Raw genomic sequence first — 13,974 nt, 5'->3', positions numbered from 1 at the left:
ACAGTCTGGGGATCTCATTGAAAAATGGCATATTGAACTATAACAGAATTTCAGAGGAGAAAGTATGTAAGAGGAACAGACAACTGACTTAGATTAGCAAAATGGGGCTCTGGACATGTGAAGCTCAGCTTGTAGTACATCACTCTAAAAATATATATTCAGAACTGATCAATTGCCTATCCATAATAGACTTCTTTTTAACTACATAAATAAAATTTTAAGATTTTATCATGTAGTAAATAATCACAAATCTTTTAATATTATGGTAGGCTTTCCTTTCCAGCCATATTTTTATCTCTATTGTTCACCACCGAGTTTTCTGTTTTTCGTACATTTTGGTGCATAACATTGAACATAACTACCAAGGCTGGAAAATTTTAATTTTTTGACTTTTTAATTTTTCTCAATTATTTGGATACTCTCATGCTGCCAGCAGTTTTCTAGAGTTTTTCATTTGGGTACTCCACCCTCAGCTCACACATTGCACTTGGTTCCTCTATACCAGCATCCTTATCATATTGGCTTTCATTCTGAGGCTTTTTGCTCATAGTAGCAAGATAGCTGCCATAGTCCAAGCATCATTATCTCACAAGACAGTATCCCGAAGAGGAAGAAAGGGGACAAGGACAAAGTGTAATTTCACCCAATTTTATCAAGGGGAAAAAGCTCTTTAAGAGGTCACGCAGGTGACATTCCATTATGTTTCATAGGCCAAAAAATGAGTCAAATGGCCACGCGGTGCAGAAGAATATAGATAAATGAGTATGTGGCAGAAATGGATGGGATTGCCAAGACTAAAATAACCAATTCATAGCTCTTTCTTTTGAACTAGACACATGGCTCCTCCAAACAAATTCTAGGGATTATTTATCAGGAAAAAAATTAGGAATGGCTTTTGGCCATGCAGTCAAAAATTTCTGATACATTACTCCATTAAAGGAATGGATATAATGTGGAGGTGAAGGGTTTTCTTGATTTAGAAATTTGGTAGATAATAGAGAATGGTGGACGATGAGCAAGTTGAGTTGAGAGAAGAGAAATGATTTTCATTTTGGGCTCATCAAATTTGAAATGCCTGTGGTGCATTGAGGTGGATGTGTCCAAGAAGATGGGGGGACACAAGGAACCAGATCTTAGGAAAAAGTTGTGTGCAGAAGAGAGACTTGAGATCCAGTAGTGTAACTAATGACAGTTGCAGCTGTAGGTTTGAATGTAACCAGTGAGGGGAAGTATAAAGAGACAGATGACAGAGGAACTAGTATGAAATGCCAATGAATAATTTAAGGATGGGAAGAGAAATTCAGATGTGGAAGCCGGCTTGGAAAGATAAGACAGAGATAAGAGAAAAACCAGGTGGGGGTAATGTCATGAAAATCCAGAAAGACTTTCAAAAAAGGACTGAAAAAGAGAGTCAAATGCTGCTAAAAAGTCAAACAAGATGAAAGTAGAAAACAATGAGAGGACTTGGGCAATTAGGACATGTTGTTGCATAGCAATATTTTCAATAGAATGATTAAGAAAACTGCCAAGTCATAGTGGGTTGAACAGTAAATGAGAACCAAGGAAAAGGAGAAAAGTATTTAGCTAGTTACCACACATACACTACAGTTATCACTAAGGTTTATGATATCTTAATTTTTAAAAAGAATGAAAATAGTAGAAATTTTAGACACTATGATTTTTTTCTGCATGCCTTTTCAGCATAATCATCGATGGTGTCTAATCTGTCTACCCACAGACAGATGTATGTATTTAGTATGAATTTTTCAATTTCATAAATACTATCATTCAACTTGAGATCTAATCCTAAGTTCAATCCTTATTAGCTTTGCGACGACTTATGTGGTTCATCCAAAGGTCACACATCTAGTCTGTAAAATAATTCAAAGTCCACATTCTTCACAATTGAGAATTCTGGTGAGTCTATTGAAGTGAGTCAGTTCCCACGTAATAAATGCCAGTGTGACTTTAATTTTTCCACATGAATCTATCTACCTCCCCTTCCACAGCGCAACAGACAAAATGAGGGCTATGAGAGAAGATATTGAATATATATATAGATAGATTCAATATAGATATATCTGATATAGAGATATATATTGAATATATAATATAATATTCAATATATATAGATATATATAGAAGATATAGAATATATATAGAATATATATATACAGAATTCTACCACAGATAGAAGTAAAGAGGGTAGTCTCCATATTGCTGAGGATGAGAAACTCATTTCCTCCTCCCATCCAGCTATCCCCTCTCTTAGAATTTCCAGCCAGCTGTAGCTGAGAAATAGATGAACTGTTAAACAGAGAAGCTCTCCAACAAAGGGCTGTGTGAGAGAGGAGTGTAATTCAGTGGTGCCAATAATATAAATCCATCACATGAGGCCAAGTATGGTGACATATGCCTGTAATCCCAGCATTTTGGGAGGCCAAGGCAGGTAAATTCCTTGAGTCCAGGAGTTCAAGGTCAGCCTGGGCAGCATGGCAAAACCCTGTCCCTACAAACAGTACAAAAAACAAGCCAGGTATGCTGGCAGCTGCCTGTAGTCCCAGCTACTCAGGAGGCTGAGGTGGGAGGATCCCTTGAGCCCGGGAAACAGAGGTTGCAGTGAGCCGAGACCATGCCACTGTACTCCAGCCTTGACAATAGAGCAAGATCCTGTCTCAAAAATAAATAAATAAATAATAAATAATAAATTAATCATATACAAACTTTACTGGTTGTGATACATTCATTGTTGAGACCTTCAAAATAGCATCATCTTTGATAATAAGCAGTATGTTAATTATGTCATTAAAGTAAAAAATGTGGGGGGAAAACTCTATGCATTCATTTGAAGTCAATCATTTATATTTTAAATGGTTTAGATGTGTAATGTAGGAAACTTTTGCATTGAAATAAAGCAAACAAATTATTACAAAGCATTTCAAAAGAAAAAAGATTGTTATCTGAAATTTTGGCTACTTTATTGGTTTTCCATAGCAATTGGCTTGTCTTTGCATTTTACTTTCTCTCTTCTACTAGTGAAGAAACAAAACTGACAGTCCTTTGAGCTGTTGCTCTATAACAAAGTAACTTAGGGAGGCAGAAAGAGGATGGAGTCAACTTTTATGAGAAAACTGCTTATGTTTTCCTCTGATATAACTTTTCCATTCAGATGTTTTATGACAACTACAGTCTCTAAGGACTAACTCTACAAAGACTGATATTTTAAAATAAGATTTCCCTTATTACTTAATCATTGCAATCTGACAATAAAACCATCTGCCTACAATGAGCCAACTCTGCAAGCTGCTCAAGTCCAAAAAACTGAATGTCTGAAAGAACTCATTGTGTTATCCTGGGGTGCCAAATTTGACTTTCAGACAGAAACTTTGTGTCTGACTTTTCTTATGCCATCAATGGGATAAGACACTTTCCTACTTTTTTTCTCTACTGTGGGCATCTAATTTTTTTTTAATCTGGCTTATTTTACATTAAATGATGAAAGAATCATGATCAGAAGCGCTTAGGGCAATATAGGTTTTCGCATGTGCTAAACTGTTGCTGTTCTACATCCAAAATAGCAATTATTTCTGAGGTTTATTGGGCTGTTATGCTAGGTAGTAGGCTTCATATGCAGTTTACTCTTGAATACACGCAAGAATCTTACAGAGTAGGAAATATTAGTTTCTTTATTTTACAGAGAAGAAAACTGAGGCTTAAAGCCATTGAATAAGCTGCCAAAGTCAGAGTTATTAAGTGGCAATAGTAGGACTCAAATTTAGGTATTTTGAGATCAGAGTCTAACAGCCCCCAACCCTTATTATAAATAAAACATACAAACATACATTACTATAATCAATGAGAACTCTCACTTAGAAGGCCACATAATTAATAAGTTAATGCAACATCAAAAAGAAGACTAATTAATATTTATTTAAACAATATAAAACATTCAAAATATCTGTAATTATGAACTTTTTATTTTCATTTTTAATATAAGAATATTTTGAAAAATAAACAAGAAACTAACAGATGACTTTCGGTCAGGACTATTTTAAAGGAACCAAATCTTGGGAAGTAGAGCCTGTTATACTAAGTAAGTACTAGGGAAGTTTTGAAACACTTTTGAAAAGGAGAAGTATTTATGCCCAGTTCATTTAGTTTTAAAAGACTCAATTAAAAAAATAAAAATATTCATTTTGTTTTTAGTGACAGACTTTCTAAATAAAACATCCGTTTCTTGGGCTGATGCTTCATAGCCAGGTTAACAGGCTCCTTGTGTCACACATGGTTATAAAATGACCAAGTGAAGGTCTATCATTGGCCCATCCAGAATGGAACAACAGAGTAAGAAGAAAGTCATGGTCTCTGTGGTGCAGAGCTTCATCAGTTTGATTCTGCTTAAATTTGAAGAAACAAAGTGTTTCTAGTCGCTCTTATCTTCAAGTTAGTGATTGGCAATACGTTGGAACTTTTGCCAATTTTACGCGTAGAATCCAGTATAAAGTTTATAGTTATAGTCATAATGAGCTTCCTGTCTTACATAACCTAATAATTAAAAGTTGTTCCCAAAATAATTTTCATCAGCCCATTTTATTTTTTCTTCTAGATCATTCTCAAGATGGTTCTCCTCCTAAGGGAAGGTAATTCCTTCTTTTGGGAAGATGGGGATATGAAATATCCACCATGCAAGAAAATATCTGAATTAGTATCACTTGATGCAGAAGAAATTGCTCTGATCCAGTGGCCAACCATACCTCTATTATTCCTCTTTCCCTATATATTCCCTTAGGAATGCCAAGCAACTAACTAGTATTGAGGCTCTAAAGAGATACACCTGAAGGGGGCAAAGACAAGCCCACTTTCCATTTGTACCAAAGCTCTGACCTGGCCAGGCGTGGTGGCTCATGCCTGTAATTCTAACATTTTTAGAGGCTGAGGCAGCGGGTCACTTGAGCCTAGGAGTTTGAGACCAGCCTGGGCAGCATAGCAAGACCCAGTCTCCACAAATCTACAAAAATTAGCTGGCTGTGGTGGTGCACGCCTGTAGTCCTAGCTACTCAGGAGGCTGAAGTGGGAGGATCACCTGAGCCTGGGAGGTCGAGCCTACAGTGAGCCATGATCATGCCACTGCACTCTAGCCTGGTGACAGAGTGAGATCCCATTAAAAAAAAATCTGACTCAGGGCAGGAGGAAAGACTGATTCAACACAAAATTGTAAGAGAAGAGACTAATAGTCGATTGTGATTGAAAATATAGTAAAACATAAGAGCTAAATCATGAATTTTTAATCAGAAAGACCTAGATTTTCATCCTGGATCTACAACTTAGCCATGGGGTTGCTGATAAATGAAAGAGGAGAGAAGACTATGACCAGTGAACTGAGTCACAGCCTTGCTTTGTATATTTGAGAATATTAATTCTCTTACCTGGTGTGGCAAAGACATGAAGGTGAAAGAAGTCTCAATGGGCATAGGATCATGAAGTCAAGGTGCTCAGGGGATGGAGACTAGGTTCAGAAAAGTCCCTGGGAATGAGAAAAACAATATGCATGTGTTCAAGTCTTCAGGGAAAAGCCAAATAGGAGGATGCTAAATGAGGGCAGGTGACATCAGTGCTAATTTGAAGATGGTGGTTTTAAAAGAGGATGAACCTCTAGCATGGAAATGGATAATAATACTAATATCCAACATATAATTAGCATTTGAAACCTGCCAGAAACAAAGTGCTTTATATGTATCATCATGTTTAAGCTTCGCAGTCCTGTAAGGCATATACTCTCCTTATACTCACTGTACTGGTGCAGAAAGGGAGATCCTGAGAGTGGAAGTATTTTGCCCAATGGCACAGAGTTCATAAATGGTGGGACCAGGATTCACACCCAGGCTGACTCCAGAACCTTTGCTTTCACCCACAGCCATACTGATGCCTGCACATAATAAATCCAGGGAAGAATGAGAGAGGCATACTCTAGTCATTGAGGAAGGGGCTTTCTCTCTAATGACAGTAATGAGCTGCCAAGCTTTAGGAAGGATAGGAAGAGATGGGAAGATAAAAATGTAGAGGATAAGAGGAATGTGACAAGATAAAGTTTTTAATTTGTGGGGATTCACAGCTTTCCTCCTTTTCTTTCCTCTGGGACAAGTCATCAGAGAAGAATTATACTCACTTAAGGGACTTTAATGTGAGCAAAGAAAATGTGGGGCCATCATACAAGAAGAGAGCTTAGATTATATGTTTACTTTTGGGGAAGGTTGATGGAAATTGGGATCAGGAGAGAGGAGAGGGGGAGTAAGCGAGAGTGACCACAAAGTTTACAGCCCAAGCTAAGGCACTTTTGCAAGTGGAAAGAGGTGACATTAATTATTATGATGAACCAACAGGTACAAAGCCCTGGACGTTTGATCACTTTAACCAAAGTCCCCTCTAGTCACCTCTTGGTGCTGCCACTGTCTGTTAAAATTAAGACAGTGAGACCCATCCTGAGGTTAGACATGCTAGAGAATCCAATGGGGAAGAAAGTTTGACAGGAGTTGGTGTGGACAAAGTGCTTCGACCCCACTAAAGACAAAAAATTGAAATTCCTTTTCAGACCATTTTTTTTAGTTGAGGAAGAACATCTTTATTTATTTTTTATTTGTATAAATGTATGGGCTGTAATTGCAATTTTGTTACATGCATAGATTGCAAAGTAGTCAAGTCAGAGTTCTTAGAGTATCCATCATCCAAATAAGGCATGTTGTATCCATTAGTAATTTCTCATCATCCAGCCCCATCCCACTCCCTCACACTTCTGAGGCTCCATTTCACTATTTCACTCTCTAAGTTTATGTCAGACCATGATTTTTTTTAATGCAAAACCACTTCAGAGCTGCATTAGTGGGTAATGGTTTATACTTAAAAGAGGAGTTTATACTTAAAAGAGTCCACATAATACGTGAGGACATAATCAAAGTGAAGCTGGTAGAGGGCAAGGGGATAAAGTTCATGTGAGAACAAGAATGAAAAGTAAAAGTGCATGGGAGGACCTGAAGAAGGAGAGTGAGGTAACAGTTTAAATTGTAAGAAACAGACTTAGGTTCCCCTGCAGTAAGTTTTCTTATAAAATACATGTGGAAATAAAAATTATGAGATGGATCACTAAGTAGCTTCTGCTTACAAAAACTTATAAATAGCCATGCAGTTTGGCTTTGCATGGAGTGAAATATAAGTCAGATACTAGAAGCTTGTTTACAACTCAACATAACTCTAGACACTGGGTTGTCTGCTCCCCCTGGGCAGCAGGGACTCCTTCTTTCGTACTCTGCCATGATTGTAACACAGCTACCCTCTGCCTCTGCTCCTTTCTGTAAGTCACTGGCTTCTGCTCTTCCTATCAGGGATGCCCTCCGTTTGTGGGTCTGGCATTCAACATCTCCAAGGCAGAGGATCTAATTTGTTCATTCACCCACTATCCAGTAGACAGCCCTGCTGGGAGATTATCTGTGTTGGAAAGCCTCATGTGCTTCTGGTTAGCCTGCAGACTAGCTGTACTTAGTTCAAATTCTTACCCTTCATCCAGTATCTATGATCAAGGTCATGCGATCACAGCAAATAGAATGTGGTTACCCATGATACGGGGACACCACACTCTCCTAGATGTCCTACCACCTCTCCAGATACTCCTTTGTGTAGTCATTAAATGTTGGATATCCTTGAGGTTGAGGCTTAGGCCTTTTTCTCTTTTCCTACTATCTTTCTCCTTACGTAATCTCTACCATGCCCATCACTTCAGTTCACACACATGGGTCAATGATTTCCAAATGTATATCACTTGCCTCAATCTCTCATTTGAATTCCAGAGATGATATCTAATTGCCAACTTGACATTTCCACTTTTATGTCTCCAAGGCATCTCGAATGCAATATATTCTGGACTTAACTTATGCTATTCTGCCTCTAACTTATCTGTCCATCACTGTCCATTTAGTTACAAAAGCCTCAAGGAACCATCCTTGACATATCCTTCTGCCTCAAACCTATTTTCAATCTACCTCCTGGCTCCATCAATCTCACTTTCTCAATGCCTCTAAAATCCATCTACATCTCATGTTCTTTGCAGCCACCACCATATAGTTCACAGTACCACCATCACTCTCTTGGACCACTGCAGGGCCCCTCACATTGTTCCCTGTCATCTACTCTGGCCCCCTTTCAGTTGATTTCCAATACCACAGTCACAGTGAGATTTACAAAAGATAGCTCCTATCAGGTCACCTCCCCACCTTCCCACTTAAAACCCTTCCATGATTTCCTATCACTCTTGGAATTGTGAATAGCATCTTTAATGTGGCTCTGTGTGTCTAGTCTAGCCTCTGTCTATCTCCCTACCTTCGTTCTGCATAATGTTTCTTTGTTCCAATCACATCAGCCTCATTTCAGACCCTTGAGTATGCCAAGAACTTTCCTGCTACAAGTCCTTTTAATGAAATAATCTCTTGCATGAACAGCTAGATGGTGTCTCTTCATCTGGATAACTTCTATCCAATCTTCAGGACTCTGCTTTTCCTGATTCCTGTCCATGTCAGGATCCTTTGCTATACAGTCTCATAGGTCCATATTTCTGTCTTTGAAAGGCTACATTAATGATGTGATTGTTACATTTTTTATGTTTTCTCACATATCCCCACACTCTAATATTCATATTAAGTAAGATCATATCTATTGTTATTTACCATCATATCCCCAGAGCCTGGCACCTAGTAAGTGCTAAAGAATATATTTTGAATGGATAGATGAATGAACAAATCCTTGAGAAACTACCCAGGGCCATTTCCTTTAATACAGGACTATAAGAATGATACACTTTCTCTTTGAAGAGTGTCTTAGTCCACTTGGGCTGCTATAACAAAATATCATAGACTGGGTGACTTTAAAACAATAGATGTTTGTTTCTCATTGTTCTGGAGGCTGGGAAATCTTAGTTTAAGGTGCTAGCAGACGTGGTACCTGGTTCACTGATGGTTATATTCTCGTTGTGTCGTCACATGGTAGAAGGGGCAAGTGAACTCTCTGGGGTCTCTTTTTTGAAATCAGTAATCCCATTCATAAAGGCTCCATCTCTCATGACCTAATCACCTCCTAAAATTCCCAGCTCCAAATATCACCACATTTGGAATTAAATTTCAACATATGAATTTGGGGGTAGGGGGACACAAACATTCAATCCATAGCAAAAAGTTTTTCAATATGTTTCTCACTCAAATTAGTCTAGATTTCTTTTAAGATAAGGTAAAAACAAAAACAAAAAACCTTTAGGTCTTACCCACTAGAACATTACTGTGGTATCAACAAAGTTTGATTCTTATATTCAAAAGTGTTATTAACCTGAGGGGGAGTGAAGGGCAGCCTAGGCTTCAACTTGAACAGAAATTTATTTTAAAAAGCATGAGGGAAGCAATGTAAACAAAAAGGAAGTCAATAATTAGAGACTTTGGTTAGAGGTAGACCCTTTAGTTGTAATTTTAAGGGCTTCTGTGTAGGGAAGACAATAGCAGAGAAGAGATTTTAAAATTTTCAGTCCTAACCGGAGGTTGGAAGTACAATATGTTGTGTACAGCATTTTCCAATACCAAAGACAATAAACCAAAGACAATAAACTAAGCAGGTTATATAGTGAAAATATGTGAATTTAGGAAGATTTAAATATGTTAATATATGACAAATTCATAATTGGCTGACAAAAATAAACACATTATAACTCTAACTTTTGTTACAGTATTTTACTCTATAAAGAACACATATGTCTCTTACTCAGAGCCAAATTCTTTTACAGTCTTGATATGGTATGTAAGCACAGCATCAAAAACAAAAAGCACCAAAGAAAAGACTAATAACGTTGATGCTGTAAAAATGTCAAACTTCTGCAAGTCACACCCAAATGCACACAAGTGAAACAACAGAAATATTATTAGCAAGGAAAAGAAAACTACACACTGATCAAAAATTGGCAACACATAAAACATGAAGAGTCAGTGTCTCAAATATAAAATAACCTTTTAACAATCTATTGAAAAAGACAAACATCCTAAAGGAGTAGTCACCAGATCATACAAGCATATGTTTCAACAAGAAAGAAATATAAATGGTAAAAGAAAAAAAATGTGTAACCTCACTAATAATCTTTAGCCTGCAAAATAAAACAATGCAATATTAATTGTTGAAGCCTCATACTGAAAAACACTCAAAAAAATAAAAATACCCAATGTTGGCAAAAATGTTGAGAAAACGGGATTCTCAAGTACTTTAGGCAGTAATAGAAATAAACTGATTTAATAATTTTGGTGGACAATCTGACAATAGAGGTCAGATGGCCATCTTCACATTGTGTACTTGCATGGTGTAAATGGCAAGTGAACTCTTTGGGGTCACTTTTATAAGATAAGATAAGTCAAATCTAAATGCGTATAACACTTTACCTAGAAATTTAATCTGAGGAAATAATTGGAAAAGTATAAAGAGTATTAAGAATAAGGATGCTAATTTCAGCAATGTTATAATAGCAAAAATTCTAAAACAACCTGAAGTTACAATGATAAATTGGCTAAATAAATAATTATGATAAATATATTCTTTTTTTTTTTTTTTTTTTTTTTGAGACAGGGTCTCACTCTCTTACCCAGGCTGGGGCTCGAGTGCAGTGGCACGGTCATAGCTCAACTGCAGCCTTGACCTCCCAGGCTCAAGTGATCCTCCCATGTCGGCCTCCTGAGTAATTGGGACTATGATTTTGTAGAGACAGGGTCTTGCACTTTCTTGCTATTACAAGTGTGAGCCACTGCTCCTGGCCATGATAAATATATTCTATGTAAAACACTGCAACTATACTATTTTTGTGATACTTTACATATAGTGACATGAAAAATGTCTTTCATTTATTTGATAGAATGCATTTTACAAAATGGCATTTTCCAAATATCTATCTATATTTCTCTATAAATATGCATATTATAAAATGGCATTTTCCAAACATCTTTCTATATCTATGTATCTATAAATGTTTACATATGCATCAAGGAGTCTCGAAATCTCAAGAAAATTTATCAAAAGGTTAACAGTGGATATTTCTGGGTAATGAGATTATAAGTCATTTTCCACTTTTATTTATTTCTATCTTTAAGGTTTTTTTTGACAAGCATTATTACTCTTATAACTTAGAAAAGGGGAGTGTAATATATACTCAGTTAATAGTTTTTAAAAGCGTGAAGATAAGTCATGCTTGTTCCTATAACAAGCTATATTTTGTTACTTCAGTTGTTTATTTTTGCCAAGGCAGAAAATTTCCATGCTTTGGAGTGGACTTTCTCTTCCAAGAATAGTATGATAACTCTACCATGCCATCTAGTGTTCAGAACTTGGGATGTCTTGAGAAAGGTTTGCAACCAAAAAGATTAAGTACCATTCCAATTCACAATTCTATACGCAATTTGAACAAAACAAATACATCTTTTTTAAAAGGTCACAGAGATTCATTATAAGTGTATATCTAGATCAAAGCCCAGGTTGCAAACTCTAACAGCAACTATGTCCTTTCAGTTCAGTAGTAATTGAAGAAATCACAAAAATATCCAAAGCCTAAGTGATTAGATACTAATTTAAACTGATAAGTGGGAAGGGGAAATCTCTGCCCACATCCTCATCATACACAACACCCACACAGACACACACCCACACACCTCTACTACTACCGTCACCGTCATCACCTACAAAAGTTGAGAATCAACCAATTTTTTTAAAAAGATTACAAAACCAAAGATTCCATTTGAAGACATATCCAGAGCCTACTTTTGCTGAAGGGTTGAAAAACACAAAAGGTAGACAGCAGATTTATTTCCTCCTGTCTTATCTTCACAGTTTGGTACACAAACAAAGTTGATGTTTTGTTGATAGCTTGGTTCTAGGTTCATCTGGGAATAACTTAATCAGTACAACTAAAGTAGAGTCATAAATCAGTCATACAAAAATATTTATTTATACCAATATACCAGGCTTTTTTAGGTGTTAGGAAACTACTTGAGGTGTCAGGAAAAAGATAGTTTAAAAAGATAAAATCTCTGCTGTCAGGAATCTTATAGAGTAATGTTAATTTTATAAACTTAAGAAAACTTTTCCAATTTGAAACCATGTATTAAGTTCCCTACAAATGTTCCTACCATGTGAGTGGTAATTTGATTTCTGTGATTTTATACTAAATAAATAACACAAGAAACTTATCTCAGCAATATATTATAGTTGTAAATTGTAAACAACCTAAATGACCAACATTAGAAGGTTGATTAAGAAATGAAAAAATATTCAAGAAATGGAATAATATGTAGTTATCTAAAATGATTTATCAAAGATGTTGAATAGATTTTACAAATATCCATAATCTCAAATGAAAGAAGAATAAGATGATGATATGCAAAAGATCAGAAATTCTTCTGCAGACAAGGTAATAATGAATGATTCAACCTGGCAGAATTTCAGTGACTGTCATCAACACTGGGCATGGCAAAGTCCCAAGGCAAGGATAGATAGTGGAGCTATTCATGATTCACAAGATTCTCTAAAGCAAGTCACTAATGCTGTGACAGACACATAGACAAACAAGTTCCTTCATACTCTTTAGGGTGAAAGTTGGTACAGACTAAGTGTAACTGCACCTTATCAAACCTTCATCACTCAGAATGAGGCAGAACTAGATAAGTTTGAAGAATGTGACAGTACTTCATGTTAATAGCTGCCTGGAAACCAAATACTGGGGCAACAATACACCTCCCTCCCAATACCATTTTTCTGAATATTTTGATATACTGGGCTACTGGTATGGTTTGGCTCTGTGTCCCCACCCAAATCTCACCTTGAATTGTACTAATCCCCATAGGTCAAGGTGGGACCAGGTGGAGGTAATTGAATCATAGGAGCAGTTTCTCCCATGCTGTTCTGGTGATAATGAGTGATTCTCATGAGATACGATAGTTTTATAAACCTATGGTATTTCCCCTGTTTGCACTCATTCTTTCTCCTGCTGTCCTGTGAAGAGGTGCCTTCTGCCATGATTGTAAATTTTCTGAGGCCCCCCCTAGCTATGCAGAACGGTGAGTCAATTAAACCTCTTTTCTTTGTAAACTACCGAGTCTTGGGTATTTCTTCACAGCAGCATGAGAACGAACCAATCCAGTGGCCAAGAAAATCTTGTTTTCTATCCTATGAAATGGAATAATTGTGATAACTGCCTAGCCATATGCAGAAGACTGAAACTAAACCCCTTCCTTATACCATATCTAAAAATTGACTTAAGATGGATTAGAGACTTAAATGTAAAACAGAAAACTATAAAAACCCTGGAAGATAACAGAGGAAATACTATCCTGGACATAGGCCTTGGCAAAGATTTCATGATGAAGAAATCAAAGGCAACTGCAACAAAAACAAAAATTGGCAAATTGGAACTAATTAAACTGAAGAGCTTCTTCACAGCAAAAGAAACTATCAACAGAGTAAACAGACAACCTACAAAATGGGAGAAAATATTTGCAAACTATGCATCTAACAAAGATCTAATATCCAGGATCTTTAAGGAACTTAAACAAATTAACAAGCAAAAAACAAACAACCACATTTAAAAAGTTGGCTCAGGACATGAACAGACACTTTTCAAAAGAAGACATACAAATGGACAACAAGCATATAAGAAAATGCCCAATATTACTAATCATTACAGAAATGGAAATAGAATCCATAATGAGATACCATCTCACACCAGTCAGATGGCTATTATTAATAAGTAAACAAAGAAACAAACAAACAGATGCTGGCAAGGTTGTGGAGAAAAGAGAACACTTATACACTGCTGGTGGGAATGTAAATTAGTTCAGCCATTATGGAAATCAGTTTGGTGATTTCTCAAATAACTTAAAACAGAATTACCATTTGATCCAGCAATCCCATTATTGG

Source organism: Pan paniscus, chromosome 8 (genome assembly GCF_029289425.2).
Source record: "Pan paniscus chromosome 8, NHGRI_mPanPan1-v2.0_pri, whole genome shotgun sequence".
Classification (NCBI taxonomy): Eukaryota; Metazoa; Chordata; class Mammalia; order Primates; family Hominidae; genus Pan; species Pan paniscus.
Note: the sequence above shows the minus strand (reverse complement) of the source record.